The following is an 18,396-nucleotide window of genomic DNA, read 5'->3' as shown; positions in this document are numbered from 1 at the left end:
TCTCATTGAACTGTACCAAACAAAACCTGGACTTTACAACAGCACCTAAACATTTTCTTTTTGACTTCTTGTCTCCAATTTGATGTCTGCATTTTCCATATATTATAAAGCAAATTCAGTAAGACATTGCTTACAGGATATTCTCTTTTCAACAATTTCTCCCCTTTTGCCACCCTTTTTGCAAGAATACTGTATATCGGCAAACCCTCTGGGGAAAATAATTTTGAAAAATTGCATGGTGGATGCTAAATGACTTAATGGATAATAAAATGGATTGTGCTTCCGAGACTGCTATTTAAAGACCGACTTGACATTTTATGTGAAACGAACACTAGTTTTTATATAATCATGAAAACTTACCCAGCTTTTCTGCCAAATTTGCTATTTATGGAGGATGTACTTCTTCAAAACATGTTAGATGCCACTTCTGAGGCTCAGCTCTGGAGGACACTGATCTCTTTAACCATCCCCATATTGGATTTAAAAAAAGAGAGAAAGGTTACCTTCAAACCCCAAATGATAACCAAAAATTTAAGATGAAGTTATAATAGATAATCCTTGTATGTTTGCATCCATTGCAAACTAAGGATAGAACTTCAAGTTATGGGAACATTTGGGAATTCATTTGCACCTCTGGCGAAATCCTGGGTGTCAGCCTATACTTCATGCTAGATACCCTAGTCATTCCCTCAACAATCCCCCAATTCTACTTCTCAGGTATCTCACCCATCTGTCCTCTCTATTTCCATCCTACTCCCCAAGGCTTGACACTCATCATTTTTTCACTAGCCGGATGTAATGGGTTCCTAACTCTCTCTCCATCTCTGGTTCTGCTCCTTTTATTCTATTCTCCAATCTGCTGCTATAATATTTCTAAAATACAAATCAAATCACATCACTTCCCAGTGCTTCCTTCATAAAATCAGATGTCTTAGTGGGACATCTCAGGCCTTTCACTGTCTGGACTACATATATGTTTCCAGTCTACTCTTTGCAGCTCAACCATGATAGTAGACATTTTCCCTTCTCACTAACAGAACTCTGACTTTTGGGGGTTCTTTCCAATCCCTTGCAGGCCAGAGTGGCCATGGATGACACACTCTAACAAATGAGATATAAACAGAAGTCTACATAAGGTTTCTAAGGAAGCTGTTGCTTTTCTCACACAACTCACATGGATGGTCTCTTAGCTCTCTTTTCTGGTTTGAATGCAAATGTGACATCTGAACATGGGGATCTTCTTACAACCATGAGGTAGCAGGCATGGGGATGAAGGACAACATGCTGAAGATGGAGCAGAAAAATAAATGTCTAGATTCTTGTTTACCTTCAAACAGCTAAACCAGTTCCAATAGCTATCTGTTTTCAGACTTCTTATCTTGTGAGTAAATTCAACTTTATTTTGCTTTTCCATTACTTGAAAAAGAATGCTATCCAGCTAATACCCAGTCACACTTCTGGCTCTAACCTGTAGATTTTCTTATACCCACTTTACTTTTTCATGCCTCCTGCCTTAATCTGTGCTCTTTTCTATGCCCAAAAGATCTTTCCTCATCCTCCCAGGCACACTTCAAAGCCAAGTTCAACAGCATTTACCTTGGGAAGCCTTCTCTGACTGCTAGCTTTTGGTCACCTCTTTCCTATTATTATTAATATAGAATTTATATTATCAATATATAAAGAATATATTAATATGTAGAGAATATAAATATAAGATTTATATTCTATATCTCTCTCCTAGCCGGTGAGTTTTGGGGAGATTGTAATTCTTTACCTTTTGCATATGTGTGTCACAATATTAACATTCAATAGCATCTAATGAACTGGAAAAAATAACAAAACTACCAGATAATAATAAAGAAAATTAAGGAAATTAAAATATAATTTCCTAGGTGGTTGGAAGATGAGAAGAGAAATCTATCCAGTGTCTCAGACACCACAATGCACACAGTGCAGCTGTTTGGTGTCACAACAGGCAGAACACAATTTTGAAAATGCTGATATCAAGAAACAATAGAAAAAGAGATTTGAAACTGAATTAGGTTCACCAGGAATGAGAATGACCAGGAGTAAGTATATTGGCCTATTTGTCAAGATTTAGTCAAGGTGCAAAAACAAATAAAACCCAACCGGAAAAACACCTCTCACTCTCTTTTCTTCCTAATTTTCTAATTCTTTTCAATGAATAACTCTTGAATTTCAGACAGGGCAGGTTTCTCTCTGATTACAGAACCATGACAAAGTTGGCAATGGCCTCCAAGATTCTTTCATTTTAAAAGAAAGAAAAAAAAAAGGAAGATTGGCTCTGAGCTCACTGACAATAGTGCCCCCACATCACACTATTAAGGGAAGTTAATAAACAGTGGCTATTTAGGCCAGACATAGTGGGATTGTTTCCTCAACAGAAGATGTGGCATTTTTCTTATTGACACAACACTCCCCCATGGCTAAACTGTTCCCCACAGACACTGTTGTTGAGATTCCCATTACAAAAGACTTTCAAACATGGATGGCCAAATACATCCCCTTACAAACTCCCTTAGAAAGAATGTAGATCAGGCATCCATTGAGATAGCATGGGGAACAGTGGACAAAATACCAGGGGACTTCATTAAAGACTCCTCTGTCTCAGATTAGCTGTGTAAGTCTTACCAAAGTAGTTTAACCATCTTCTCAAATTTCCTCATAAAGTAAATAAAGATGATAAACCTGTCCTACTCACCTGAGAGGGTTCTTTTGGAAGAAAAAGCAAGGTCACAAATGTCAGAGCAATCTAAAAAGTGCCAAACACTATGGAAAGGTGAGTAAACCATCATGTAATTATCATTGATCTGCTATGATAATTAGGCAGGTGACTTTTCATCATGAGCTGCCTTGAGGCTATAAAAGGAAGCACGCAACCACATTAAAGAAACAATGTAATATGGAGGTTAAGATTGCAGACTCTGGACCAGACTACTGGGTCACATTCCAGATTTTATACATATGGTCAGAGAGAGAGATAAGAGAAAGAGAGTATGAATGCATGAGATAGGGACCAGACTACCTGGCCACATTCCAAAGTATTTTATATAAAAATATAAAAACTTAGGGCCAGACCACACAGGGTTCAATTTCATTTCTAATCCTCAACCAGCTGTGTGACCTTCCCTTAAACTCTAGAGGCCTCATATTCCCATCTACAAAATAAGCATATTAAATAAGATAGTTCCAAAGATTCCTACCATCTACACACACATACTATTTTCTGTCACATTAGTCATGGCACAGGTTAAAATCTAATATTTTTAAAGCCTATCAGATTGTTTTTGTCCTACAGAGAATCATTTCACTGACATATCTGTCCAATGCTCAGCCAAGCTCTGGCCCCCACAATGATGAACCCCACACAGAGACTCCATTTCTCCTGTGATCACTGATCAATAATTAATTTGCTATAGAGTCTTTAGGAACCACAGCATCAGCCAGAACTTAGAAAACAGTTAAAAGACCATGTTAAACCTGTTGATTTCTAGGATTTCCTGCCTTAGTCAGCCAAGCTAGAAATCTGAAAACATTCACCTCCTTTCCCTGTCTCTCTTTCCCTCCTTCTCCGCAATATCCAATGTTTAGCTGTGGATTCCATGTGATAAATATCCAAACCCAACTCTCTCCCCACTGCACTCCCACAGCCTTGTTTAAGCCCATCATCTCGGCCTACACCTCACCTCCTAATTGTTCTTCTTGTGGCACAGTGGCCAGAGTTATCTTCTTTGAAAAACACAAATTGATCTGAATGTGTTCCTGCTCAAAGGTCTCCACAATACAATGATTACCCACAGCATATCTAACCCCTTACTCTGACACACCAGACACTTCCTGACCTGGTTCCAGCCCACCTTCCAGATTCATTCCCCACTCCTCCCCACCACACACCACAAGCTATTCACCCAGATAGTGCCTTCTGCATTCAGGATGCCAAGCCTTTGAGCATGCTATCCCAGCTGCCTGGCATGCCTTCCCTACTCCCTCTTCTCTGCCTAAAAATTCTTGCTTATCTTTAAGAATCAGTTCAGGGATTCAGCAACCACATGTATGGTGCACTCCCTGACTTCCCTGGCTCTGGTCATTTCTCCGGGACTCCTGAGTCACTTGAATTATGCCTCCACTATACCTCTCATTGTGTGCACCACAAAGTGTGATCATGGCCAGCAACATGTTGGGGAAAATCATCCAATTCTACTCTGCATTCTTGCTGCCTTGCACAGCACCAGGGGCACCATAGGCCTGCAGTTATTATTTGCTAAGGAGGAGACCCCGAGTCAAACCACCCAGGGCTTTAGACATCAAAGGAGGCAATCTGAAATCAGTGCATTTGTGTCTTCAGTCTTCCAATGTTCCAGTTTCCATCTATAATGACCTCTTCCCCAGGAAAAGAAAAGAGAAGACTGAGAATTTCTTCTTCTTCTCCTTCCTCCTCTTCTTCTTCCTCCTCTTCTTCTCCTTCTTCTTCCCCTTCTTCTTCTCCTCCTCCTCCTTTTTCTTCTTTGATGATAAATGATGGAAGTGATAAGAATTGAATCATCAAACAACTAGGCAATGTTATAATGATTCTCTCCTAGGTCCTGGCTTCCATACTCCCTATATACTATTCTCCATTCCATTCTGTTTTATTCATAGTGCTGTCTTCTCTCCATCACCACATGCAAGTGAGAACACAGGCTTTGGAGGTTGACAGGGGCAATATTTACTGACAAGTGGAATTTACAGAACCAAAACAGCCTACTATCTCAATAATTACAGGAGATACATTATAAAGACCTTGTATGCTTTAAAAGAAATGAATCAGAAGAAGCATTTTTAAGTTAAAAATATCCACTGCTACATATAAGAGTAAAATCAAAGGCAATTTTATAATGAATCAGCTAACTTACATTTTCTGCCACTTTTTTGTGAAGTGTGATCTAAAATTCTGATTTAGGTCATCAATGAAATATTTATACAAGGGTGGGAAAAAGTAGGTTTACAATTGTGAGTATACCAATATTCTTCTATTAATTATTGTATTATTTATTATTATTATAACCTACTTTTGCCCACCTCTGTACAATTCTTACAATGAACATACTTAATTGATAAGCTCAATGAGAACAGACTACTTGAAACTATAAATAAAATCAAAAGGAAAACTATACATACATATATAAAGTAATATATATGACTACATACATATATAAAAGGAAGATCATATAACCATTACATGATGAAATAATATATCACATAATAGTCAGTATTGTTTCATCACATATTCGAATGAAAGAGTGAAGGTGGGAATTTCAACAAAAGAGGAGACAAGAAAAATTGAGCAAAGCAACAAGAAGGACCTAGAAATGAATCAAATCCCAGAGGTAATGCCCTGCCCAGATTTGTGTCCTTGTCAGATTCTAAGTTCTGAAAAGAGGTGTGTACAAAGGGCATGATGTCAGGAAGATGAGAAGTGCCCTCTGCCCTATATACATGAGAGGGCATGCTGACTCAGTGGTTCTCAGTCCAATGAGACCCAATGATCCTTTTTATAACTTGCAAAAATAATCCCATGTGCTATTTAAAAAAAAATAATAGCCCCTGTCAGTGTGGCTCAGTTGGTTGGAGCATCACCCTACACACCAAAACATTGCAGGTTTTATTCCCAGTCAGGGCACATTCCTGGGAAGTGGGTTTGATCCCTATTGAGGTGTGTATGGAAAGCAACCAATTGATGTTTCTCTCTCATACCAATGTTTCTCTCTCTGTCTTTCTCTCTCTGTCTCTCTCTGGAATATCAATAAACGTATTTTTAAAGAAATAATAAATAATAAAATCTACCCTGATTAGTTATAGCCTTGAATATCAACATAATGCTCTAGAATCATTCAGGGTTCAGCCAAGATGGAGGTGTAGGTAGAAACCCTTAACTTCCTCATACAACCAAAAGGAGGATAACAACCAATCTAAAATCAACAAACAACCAGAAGCACCAGAAAATCAAACTGCATGGAACTCCAACAACCAAGGAATTAAAGAAAAAAATCAACCAGAACAACCAGACCAGTAAGAACCCTCAGTGAGACTATGCAGGTGGGGCCAGCTGAGAAAAACAGCAGTAAGGCAGCAGACCTGGTGGGTGGGGCTGGCTATGGTGAGGCAGTGGACCACAAGGGCAGGGCTGGCTGAAGGTGAAACAGAGACTCAGAGCTCACTGTGGACTACAGGTGGGGGACGGGGATTGCTGCGGTGGGAGAAACTCCCAGTCTCACACGAGAGTCCTTTGGAGAGTGCGCTAGAGACAAGCAGGCAAGCTGCACTGTTCCCTCTCTGGTCCCTCCCACACAAGCAGCTCCACAGTACAGCAAAGAGGGTTGCCCTGCCCTGGTGAATACCTAAGGTCCACCCCCTTACAATTTATCAGGTGCATCAAGACAAAGAAATATGGACCAAATGAAAGAACCGAGCAAAACTTCAGAAAGAGAACTAAGTGATGAGGAGATAGCCAACCTATCTGATGGAGAATTTAAAGCCCTGGTAATCAAAATGCTCACAGAACTGATTGAGCATGGTCAAAAAATGAAATAAAAAAAAATTAAAAAAAAAAACGCCCCGGCTGGCGTAGCTCAGTGGATTGAGCACGGGCTGGGAACCAAAGTGTCACAGGTTAGATTCCCAGCCAGGATACATGCCTGGGTTGCAGGCCATAACCCCCAGCAAGCACACATTGATGTTTTTCTCTCTCTCTCTATCTCCCTCCCTTCCCTCTCTAAAAATAAATAAATAAAATCTAAAAAAAGAAGAAATTTTAAAAAATGAAAAAAAGAGAAAGATACCCAAAATGAAATAAAGCAAAATATTCAGGTAACCAATGGTGATAGGAAGGAAACCAGGACTCAAAGCAACAATTTGGAACAAAAGGAAAAAAATAAACATTCAACCAGAACAGAATGAAGAAACAAGAATTTAAAAAAGTGAAGAGAGACTTATGAACTTCTGGGACACTCTGAAATGTTCCAATATCCTAATTATATGGGTTCCAGAAGGAGAAGAATAATAGCAAGAAATTGAAAACTTATTTGAACAAATAATGAAGGAAAACTTCCCCACTGGCAAAGAAAAAAGACTTCCAGAAAGCCTAGGGAGCCCAGAGAGTCCCAAAGAAGTTGGACCCAAAGAGGAACACACCAAGGCACATCATCATTAAGTTACCCAAGATTAAAGATAAAGAGAGAATCTTCCAAGGGAAAAGGAGACGGTTAGCTACAAAGGAGTTCCCATAAGGCTAGCAGCTGAAGGTGGCTTTCTGAAATGGCGATCCACTCTTGATAAAGCTCCAGATAACATAAAGAATAACTTCCCTCAATTTAAGCATATGTGTGTTTCTGAAAATTGTAGTATATATTAAAACTATACAAAAACACTTTGAAAAATGTCATAGAAAAGTAGTTGATCTGAGGCTCAGATGCTGAGAAACAGTGTTTTCACCTTCATGAAGGAATGTAAGAACTGTATGTAACAAGGGAAACTGCTTTCTTATGTGGAAATGTTCTGTGCATTACACAATATCTCATGACTCAGTCAGGTGTGCCCTCCCCACCCACATTGTGACTAAAGGTGCCCTGAAGGTCTGAAAGTCTCCCCAGAGGTGGTACTCTTCGTTGAAAACAGGGCATTGACTAAACAGGACACTTTGGTACCAGTGGAAAAGCTGGAGTTAAGAAAGGCAAAACAGAAGGATGAATTCAGAAAGGGGAGAGTGAGCAGAGACACATGAAGCAAACATTTAAGGAAAGAAGAATAGAGCTCAGAACTGGGCAATATGCCCCACCCAGCCCCTGCACCCTCTACCTTCCTGCAGTTACTGTGCCTCCTTGAAAAATGGTGAGGCCAACTGCACTGACATAACTTTTAAAGGCACAGAATTTCAGCTGAGTCTGCAACATATCATCAAGAACCTGCCATCTACACCAGGCAGCTGAGAAACCTGGTGAAGTACAGTGCAGCCCTGGGGAATACTCTACAGGGCCCACCGGCCACCACGTGTTCCTTAGGCCAAACATTAATCCTCAGGATTCATGTACCTGGTTCACCCCAGCTTTATAAATGCCAAGAGGCAGTATTACATGCCACCAAATCTTAACCTGAATCGTATTTAAATGTAAATAATTTGGATGTAGTGTCAACTTTAACTTGAAATGATCCACTTAAATATTCACCTTAGAGGCTCTGGTTTTGCTGGCTCTGACCTGGTTCCCACAGAACCTGGCTCTGTGTTCTTAAAAGAGAAAGTACCAGCTTCACTCTGAGGTGATTAACATAGCAAAGCTGGACAGCACATGTACCTGGTCCTGGTGAGTAGGGGTGTTACAGCAGAGGGTTGGCGAGGATGAGCAGGAAGAGTCTTTTGGTTTCTCTTCTTAGAGGATTTAAGCACAAAAGTGATAACTCACTGTGAGTTCCCAAGCACTCATACTATTTCCCAGGAATCATCAATGAAGACATTCAAAATGTGTAAAAGAATACATATGTCTGTGAACCACCCAAGGGTGTTGTCCTTCAAGGTGAAATATTGACTGTAGCCTTAACTGGGTCAACATTTATGTAGTTTTTCAGGTCAATACATCTGATAGGTAGCCTCAACAAAAGTCATTAATGTCTTAATACTCAAGGCCTGTGGCTGTGAGATGTTTGCCACTGGAAGTCACTAACTGTTAACCTTAGTTGACAAGGAAAGACCACTGCCCAGCAGTTCTTACAGGATGGTAGAATCCCGGCAAGTTTGCCAAGTGATGCATAGAGATACCCTTTAGGCATTAGTGTAGTTCTGAAAAAGTAGGTAGGGAAAGACAGAATATGACCCTGGGTGATTGGTGAAGTTTGAAGCAATAGAAAATGTACTATTGCCACCAAGCTTCAGATTCCACTTATTCATTCATTCACTCACTCACTCATTTATTCAGTAAACATTTATTGAGGTTCCATCATGAGGAGGTAGAGTACCAAGTGGTGTAGGTATGAAAGTGAATATGCCCCTTAGGGAGGCAGGCTGGTAAGCAAAAGCTTACCATGGTGGGAGGGCATGGTGGGAGGAAGGGGACCCCATGGAACCAGGCAGAAGAGGATCTCATACAACAGGTGAGCCTGAAAGGATCACTGGACATTCTCCTGCAAAGGCGTAAGGGGAATAGGGTGCATTCAGAAGAACCCAGGATGATATACCAGGTATAAGAAATGCAGTGATTCAACAATGAGAATGCACTGATATATCTGAAGAACTCCAAGTAATTTAGTCTACCTGGAGCAGAGAAGGAGCATGTCAGAAAGTATAAAGAGAGAAAGGAATTGGCTCAAAATCATCTTCAAGCCTTGATAAGAAATGTGAGCACTGTCTTATGGAGGATGAAGGAATATGATTTTAATCGGGGCTTGACAGAATGAGAATTTCATTTTCAAAAGCATAACCTGACAGTGCAGAGGCTGGACTGGGAAGGGAGCAAGAACATAGGCAGGGAGGTGGGTGAGCTGGTTGTAGCAGTAAACCCATCAAACAAAGAATGACTTGGGAAGGCAGAGGCCCAGGAGATGGAGGGAAAGAGAGACACTCAGGTGGCATTTCTCATATAGGAACAGATTAGTGGGAAGAGTTTCTCGTGGCAGAAAACAGATCAGAAGGAAACAACAACAAACAAATGATGGTTATAGGTGATTTTCAATCTACTTCTTTGTAATTTTATATTTTATAGCTGTTCTGTTAAACCTGTTGTTATATTTATAACAAGAAGAAAATAGTATATGATGAAATCAATTTTTGGATTTTAACATAAATGGAGATAGCATAGTTGAAAAAGTTACCAATGACTACTTGGTGAATAAGTACAAGGAAGAAAAAGTGTTTAGGATGTCTTCTGGGGACTGGCTAGAATAGAAATGCCATCCAGTGAAACTGGGAATCGAGGAAGCAGGTTTTGGTGCTAGAAAGGTATGAATTTTCTTTGAACTGACTTTAGAGTGACAGCAAGTTACCAGCTCAAAATGTTCCATATTAGGTAACAGAAATGTGAATCTGGAATTCAAGAATGAGATCTGGAATGAAGATTCAGATAAGGTATATGCAGTGAAAAGAGAAGGTGGGTTTAGTTGGAGGTTTGCTTTGCTTATATTTAATTAATGGATTTGCTTTTTGGTAAAAACAAAATGTCACTATAGTCACATTTTCAAATGTTTACATTTGTTAACGTTAACAGTGAAGGAGAGTGAATACAAGTGCAAACACAATGTGTGTATGGATGGATGAGACATTAAATCTAAATAGAGGGTGGGGCAAAGTAGGTTTATAGTTAGTTGTTCACATAAAAAAATAATACAATTAATATATAACAACACAAGAATAAACTCTGTGCTTTGTGTACTCACAACTGTAATCCTACTTTTGTCCCATCCTGTATGTAAAACTTCAGTTATCTTTATAGCCATAACTGTTTTTCTCAAAAATATCTGTGAAGTGTATATTATGCTATATAATAGATATGTGCATTTTAATGGAAAATATCTTAAATTACATTAAATTAAACAACTTATTTGTCTTTTCAATGTTTGAATAATGTACATATTCTGTGAAAGCATATTCATATTGCAGTGTTGAAACAATGCTTTATATCTTCAAGCTGTAAGTTGCCTATTCTCACACCCTCTGCCTCTCTGCTCCTCTTCTGAAAATACCAGTGAAGACCAGGTGAAGAGCAAAAGATGAAATGTGAGTAGGGCAGGGTTGAGGGAGTTGTGAGCCTGTTCAAGTGACAATGCAGATACGCCCTGGGTTTTGGGTGAAAGGTTATGCAGATCTGCCCCCCTCTGGAGTATGCATTTGTCACCACTGCCAAATGAGTCAGAGATGGGAACATTCGGCAGCTGAGTTTCAGTTGTTTCAGAGTCATGCTGCAAAAACGATGCCAACAAACTTGCCCATCACAAAGCACCACTCAGCAAAGCTCCAGTTGCCCTCTCATCAAATCAGGTTTTATATGAAGCCTGGAGGCAGGCTGTGCAGAGGTAACTGAGATTTCCTCAGCCCAAACGAGGCCAGTCTGCAAGGGCCGTGGTCACAGGTGCAGCAGCCCAGCTTACAGAGCATCAGCTGGGAGCTTCAAACACTGGCCAACACAGCCCAATGACAAGGCAGGACTGGGACCTCACCCCACCAAACACATGGAGATGTGGTTGTCAGAGAGCAGTGTATTTCTGTCCTGAAGGGGATTTTTCTTGTTAACAGTAAGGAAGCTGAGGACATTTCATTTTATATATTTTATACCATTTTTCATGAGAACTATGCCCTTGGTTGGCTTATCAAATGTTGCTGCTTTTATATAATGTGCTAGCTCACTGAATGCAACATGCTGAGGCCACACCTTAGCTGCACTCGTGTTCTCTAAGGCTCTAGGTGAGACTTTAGACAAGTGGGAAGACTGTGCAGGCACCCTCAGTACCCATGAGAAATATTTGATTTTGTATCAGAATTTGGCAAACATCTTGTATTTAACAGATATGGCTGGGAGTGAGATGGAGCATGTCACATAGTGTGGAGCAGACAGCCTTAACTTTAATTTCACAGTTAATTTCTGGCAATCTTGTGAAAATGCAGATTCTGATGCAGGGGCCTGAGGTAGAGCCTGAGACTCTGCATTTCTAACAGCCTCCCCAGGGGATGCTGATGCTGCTGGATGGAGGAGCACACTTCACACACAAAAGAACACTCTTTGTGCCCAAATTAACACCCATCAGTCCTCTAAAATCTAGAAGACCTTTCCTAACCCACCCACACATGCCGGAGAAGTAGCCCTCCTTATTCCTTGGGATCCAGAGTGTGCCACACCAGTGCAATTCCCACATGGCATTACAATTACCAATTAATAAGCCCCACCCCAATAAGCCAAGAGACTCTTGCATACAAGAACCATGAGTTTTTCCATCTAGGAATTACCAGTGATGACACTAATGTTCAATAAATGTTGGGTAGAGTGATGGAAGGATGGAGCGGTCAATAGATGGAGTGGGTGAGTAGATGGTTGGATGATAGATGATGGATAGACAGATGGTTAAAAGCCTGGTTGAAGATTTGCCACTAACTATATAATCATGAGCTAGTCTCTGAATCTTCTCTTTTTGCTACTACACAAAATAAAGGGACAGCATGGTTTCTAGAGGTTTCTTCAATTTGAATATTACCATAATAAAAGCTAAACTTTATTGACAGCATGCCTAGGATTCAGATAAACTGAGGATGGTAAGTCTTGGATTTTAGGGATTAGAAGAGAGGGACACCTGTGCTGAGCTGTGTGTCGCTGCATTACCTCCACCTGGCCAGTGGCTTAAGCTGGTCCCCATGCAAAAATGGTCAGCTCTCCACCTTTAGCTGGTCCTGTAAACCATGCTAATAGGAAAGCAGCCACCACAACAACAAACCTCTAAAGTTACCTTCTTTTTCCACCTCTGGACACGTAAATAGATGTGGGGAAGGTCATCAGTATGAAGTTGTTGGAAATTTTTTCTTTTTTTAGATTTTATTTATTTATTTTTAGAGAGGGAAGGGAGGGAGAAAGAGAGAGAGAGAGAAACATCAATGTGCAGTTGCTGGAGGCCGTGGCCTGCAACCCAGACATGTGCCCTAACTGAGAATCAAACCTGCGATGATTTGGTTCGCAGCCCGTGTTCAATCCACTGAGCTACGCCAGCCAGGGCTGTTGGAAATTTTTAAGGGGTTTGTTTTTCACTTATTTACTGTTATACCACCCCAAACTTGAGCAGTTTAAATCACAGAAATTTCCTTTTCTAATTTAACCTATCATTTGAGCAGGGCTTGGTAAGGATGGCTCATCTGCTCTATGTGCTGCAAACTGGAACAACTTAACTGAGATTAGAGGGTTCATTTCAAAGATAGCTCATTCACATGACTGGCAAGTTGGTGCTACCTTTATGCTAGTTGCTCAGCTGGGGCTATGAGCAAGGGACCTCGGTTTTTCCTTACATGGTCTTGTTTATAACACAATGCTGGGTCTTCCTCACAGCATGATGACTGGGTTCTAAGAACAAATATCCCAAAAGAGGAAGGAAGAAATGCTTATTATTTCTACTATGTGTCCTTGGTAGAATAATCCTGAGCATCACCCCCACCATACTGTGGGTAGACAACAGACCACCCCAGGGGACATGGACTCCACCTCTAGCTCTGGGAGTGAAATTCATGAAGCAAAACTTAACATTTTTACTAAAGAGGTCAATATCAGACTGGAAGCCTAGGAGCAAAGGCTTTACCTCTCCTTCCCCTATTCATAGTCATCCTCATTTTTATGACTTCCAAAACTGGCCCTCTGTTCCAGGCAAGCCAGCTCCCCAATCATGTCCCCCGTCTTCCCCATTCACCCTACCACCATAACAGTATTCCTTCCTCTCTCTCTCCCTGGCCAGCATACCCTTTTCAGGTCTGCCCCATGACACAGCTCAGGTAGCAATCTACTCTAGAAACTCACCTTCCTGCAGCACCCCCCACCCTGCTCTTTGGATGGTGTTAGTCAACATCCTCTTGTTGTCTTCCACATCTCCCTACTTGAGCTGATGTGTCAACATTCACCACAGCTTTTCACATACTGAAGCCAGGCACGGAAACAGTGCTCAGTAAATGCTAGGTGGGTGCCACTTGGATTCTGAGCAGGAAAGCTACATAGGAAAGTCTTTTGTTAATTTGGAAGGTGAAAATGAGAACAGGAGGGAGACTATATCATTGAAGGAACAACATAAAAATTTGACCTCACACACTAGTTGTGTGTTTCATGGGTTCTTTTTTAACTCTTCACCTGCTTACAAATCTTTCAGTCCATGCTGTTGGTAAAATTGTTTTCAAGTTTATCTCTAAAGCTATATCATGAGAGGTACTTTTGTGTGACTAGGATGTTGATCTTAGTGCACTACATTTAATCCTACCATATTTTTATATTCACAAGAAAATGTGCCCTCACTAGTGTGGCTCAGTGGATTGAGTGGCAGCCTGCAAACCAAAGGGCTGCAGGTTTGATTCCCAGTCAGGGCACATGCCTGGGTTGCAGGCCAGGTCCCCACTAGGAGATGCACAAGAGGCAATCACACATTGATGTTTCTCTCTTCTCTTTCTTTTTCTCTTCCCCTCCCTCTAAAAATAAATAAATAAATAAGTACTTAAAAAAAAAGAAAATGTTATCACCAAGGGGGCAATGCTTGTATGGAACCCCTTTTTAGCCTGATTAACTATAACATTCCCATACAGAATGTGACTGTGTTTAAGAATATTTATAAAAACCTGGCTGCCATAGCTCAGTGGATTGAGCACAGGCTGCGAACCAAAGTGTCACAGGTTCGATTCCCAGCCAGGGTACATGCCTGGGTTGCAGGCCATAACCCCCAGCAACTGCACATTGATGTTTCTCTCTCTCTCTATCTCCCTCCCCTCTCTAAAAATAAATAAATAAAATCTTTAAAAAAAAGAATATTTATAAAAAGATAGCTTTTTGCTAGAATGTTTCTAATAGTGATTATGAAATTGGAGCAATTACAATCCTAAATTCCATCTGCACTCAATTACTTTCCCATCCATGTGAACAACTTAGAATGAGAGAAAGCAGCAGTGAAATGGCCCAGGTACTTTACTGTCTTGAAATTGAGTATCATATTCTGTTTGTTAATGAGTTGGGTTTTCTACGAGCCATCAGTCTTCAGTATTGACTGGGAATGGGGCACTTGGTTCTCACAGTTGGTGAGAGAATATTACTTACTCCTACTAGCCACTTCATTTAACAAGGTAAAAAGTATGGAAAGCTCTGGCAAGGATGTGGAGTAAACTGGATCAGGGTTGACATTTCTTCAATGATTTAGAGAACAACTGGGAATATTTAGAAAAGTTAAAAAGGTGTATTCCTAAGACTTAGCAATTCTTGTGGTTTTATAACCAGTGAAACTTGCTTATGCATGTACTTAAGGAAATACATGCAAAACAACTTATTATCACTTTTGAAGTCATCAGAAAGTTGGAAACTAATGACATGCCCATCAACTGAAGATGAAAAACTAGACAACAGTGAAAATGAATGAGCTTAAGCTACATGCCACCATAAATGTCTTTAAAACAGACATCAAGGCCCCTCCCACCAAGAAGCACAAAAATAATTATACAACAGGCTACTATTTACATAACATTTTCAAACTGCAAGTTAGCATCGCATATTGATCTTAAAAACAACCCATTCAGGAGAGCTGTTTCCTCTTGGGCAGGAGAGTGGAGACTATGAGAGAGGAACATCTATCACAGTTTACTTGTTAAGGCCAATGGTGAAGCACATGGATATTCATAACATTGTCTCCTTTCTGTGTTGTCTGCCCAAAATATTTTATCACATAATTTATGTGTGTTATTTACAAGAAAGGACCTAATTCTAAACACATTCCAGAGAATAAAGCACAATTATTTCTCATGAATCTACTACTTCCTCTTTTCACAAACTCACATAGCTCCTCTGATTGAAGCCTTTCCCACACTAATAATACTAATATTTGGGAAGCCTTCCTCAGTGCTGAAGGAGTTTACCCAGAGGCCATGGGTCTGCTGCCATTGCCTGATCTGAGCATGTCTGTCTCACTAAATGAGAGCATGAGGTCTCTGGGCAGGAGTCAGGTTGCACTGTGTTGAGGGCAGATCACCACCGAGGCTAATTGCTGAGTCTGCAGCAGTCAGCCTCCTGGGCATTTTGACAAGCAAGTATATAAACACTTCCCTTCCAAATGAGCAATATCACAGAGCAATAGTTATATGCTGGCCGGCAGAGAGAGTGCTGGAACAGGCAAGGCAGCCACCATGCCAATGTGGCCTTGGGCCTCACCCCACTCAGGCCATTTAACCTCACCCAACTCCTGACTTCGCTACCTGTCAAACTGATGAAGAAAATGCTCATCAGCAAACTATCTCTCAGAAGCTACACAGGAATCTAAAATAAGATTGTCAGAGTACTTAGGCTTCTTGCAAGGAGGATGCTTAGTAATATCACACTCACCAATACAACCTTGGTATGGGTCCTTCTCATCATTTCTTCATCTGTAATCACAGACACACGTGTGTGTACATGCATGCACACATGTGCACATATGAGTGTGCACATGCATGCATACAAACAAGTGTCTGTATATGCCTGTATGTGCATACATGTATGTGTGTGCTATGCACACAGTATATGTGTATTTATATACACATGTATACACGTGTATGTACACAGGATACATCTACCATATTTTACTGTTAATAATGCCCACTTTTTTGCCCAAATTTTTGAGAGGAAAATAACAAAGTGCATTATACATGAGTATAATGATTACATACCATGGGTATATAATGGGTAAAATAATCCCATGTATAGTACACACAAAAACATGGGTGCACATTATACATGGCAAAATAAGGTACATGTACACATAAATACACACAGACACATGCACACACAGCACATACAAATTATACATGCACACACTTATACACACAATATACATTCCCCTCTCAAACCAAATCTTTCCTCTCAAAATATTTCTACTGTATCATGGACATGACATTATTAAATTCTTTTGAAAACTGAATACTTGCTCCCCAGATTGTCAGGCTTTTCATTTAATCCTGGACTTTTTTTTAGGGTTAATGATTTTTATTGCTTTAAAAGCACTTAGTCAACAGAGAACTAGAAAAGAGAACTGACTGCTCCTGAAGGTATTCTTACAGCAGCACAGCATTTAGGAGGTCTCTCTGATGCAAGAGAAGCATGGAATGGTGTCAGCCCAAAAAGTGGCCTGCAGGTTACAGTGTCCCTGCTTTGACCAAGACAGGTTGCATAGTGGTTCTGAGACTGCAGGCAAGCAGGATCCCCAGCAATTTTTTTTCTGTCAGTGTATTTTTTTTAAGTTCCCTTCGTGGATCTAAAGTATGGTCAAGGACTTCTGATGTAAAACATGAGGACATGAGGCTCTAGGGCACTCGAAGAACCAGGACAACCCCTTCACCCGGGCCTCCATAGTGAGGACTACTGAGCAGCTGCATAGACCTCACCAAGGGGTTGCTATGAGGGCGGGTCGCAGGTCCACCCTGAACACAAGGCTTCTGATACGTTAATATTGGAGGTGCAGGTGCCTGGCTCTAGGGACTCACTAAGACATATGCATGAATTTGGTGAGTCCTTTGAGTCCTAAGTTAAAAATAATAGAGGAAGGCAGGTGTTTGGCTAGCCAAGGGTGGCATTTGTCTGAAGACATTCAAACAAGTGGCTCAGGAGGCAGAAATAAGCCTTCACTTTTGGCCTCCTCTAATTCAGTTTCTGCAAACTAGCCAAAGTAATCTCTTAAAAAAGAAAAGAAAAGGAAAAGAAATCATACCTTGCCATGTCACTCCCATTCCTAAAATGCATCAGTAGCTTCCATTACTCTCACAATAAAATACAAAATCCTAACAAGGCTCAAGAGCTTATCTGACCTGACATCCTAAGTCCAGCCACTTTTCCTGTCCTGCATGATGTCTGACCACCCAGCCTCCCTTAACAGAAGACACATCAAGCCCCATGAGGACGGGCCGGCCCATCTTGTCCACCCAGACAGGCATGTGGCCTGGCACCAGCATGCCTGTACCATCAGGGCCCCTGGCAGGCTCACAGGGCATCAGTGGGACAGTCCTCTCAGGGCAGGACTGTCCAGGCACCAAAGAACCTGAAGCATCCACCCTGTCCAAAGCATCCCAGGCAGTGTGACACCCAATGTGCCCCCCACACTTCCATAAGGCTGTGGAAAGCCCCTGAGTGGACTGAGAGCACAGCAGATGGAGACAGAGAACCCCACCGCCCGCTTCGATAAGAGACTCTACAGCTAGCTGGAAGCCACATATGTCCTAAGGCAGCTAAGAGAAAGTCAATGGTCAATTAAGCAGCACTTGATAAAAAGTAAATTTAATTACAAGGGCACTTATGTATTTGGATCACTTTGATATCATCTTCTAAACTGGATGTCGCTTTGGTCATCATTAGAAATTAGAATCAAATGAATACATGTGTTATTATTTTAAAGTTACATTTTTCAGGAGGAAAAAAAAATGAATGAGTGGTTTAGGACCTAATATCTTAGGTACCAAAAGGTGATTTATTTTTTTCAGTTATCCACACGTGAAAACAAAAGTGCTGCACTGAGCTGGGCGGTCCCCAGGAATGTGTATCTGCTGCCTGTTTCTCAGCTGTTTGAGAACCTAGCAAGCTGGAACTAATCCTGCCTGATATTCATGGGAATGTACTTCAGCCAAGTTAAAGGGGCTTCGAGAAGATTGCTGACCTGTGTTTTTCTCTTCTACAT

The sequence above is a fragment of the Phyllostomus hastatus genome, unplaced genomic scaffold (assembly GCF_019186645.2).
Source record: "Phyllostomus hastatus isolate PE091 unplaced genomic scaffold, TTU_PhHast_1.1 phas_scaffold_46, whole genome shotgun sequence".
Taxonomy (NCBI): Eukaryota; Metazoa; Chordata; class Mammalia; order Chiroptera; family Phyllostomidae; genus Phyllostomus; species Phyllostomus hastatus.
This window is presented reverse-complemented; position numbering follows the sequence as displayed.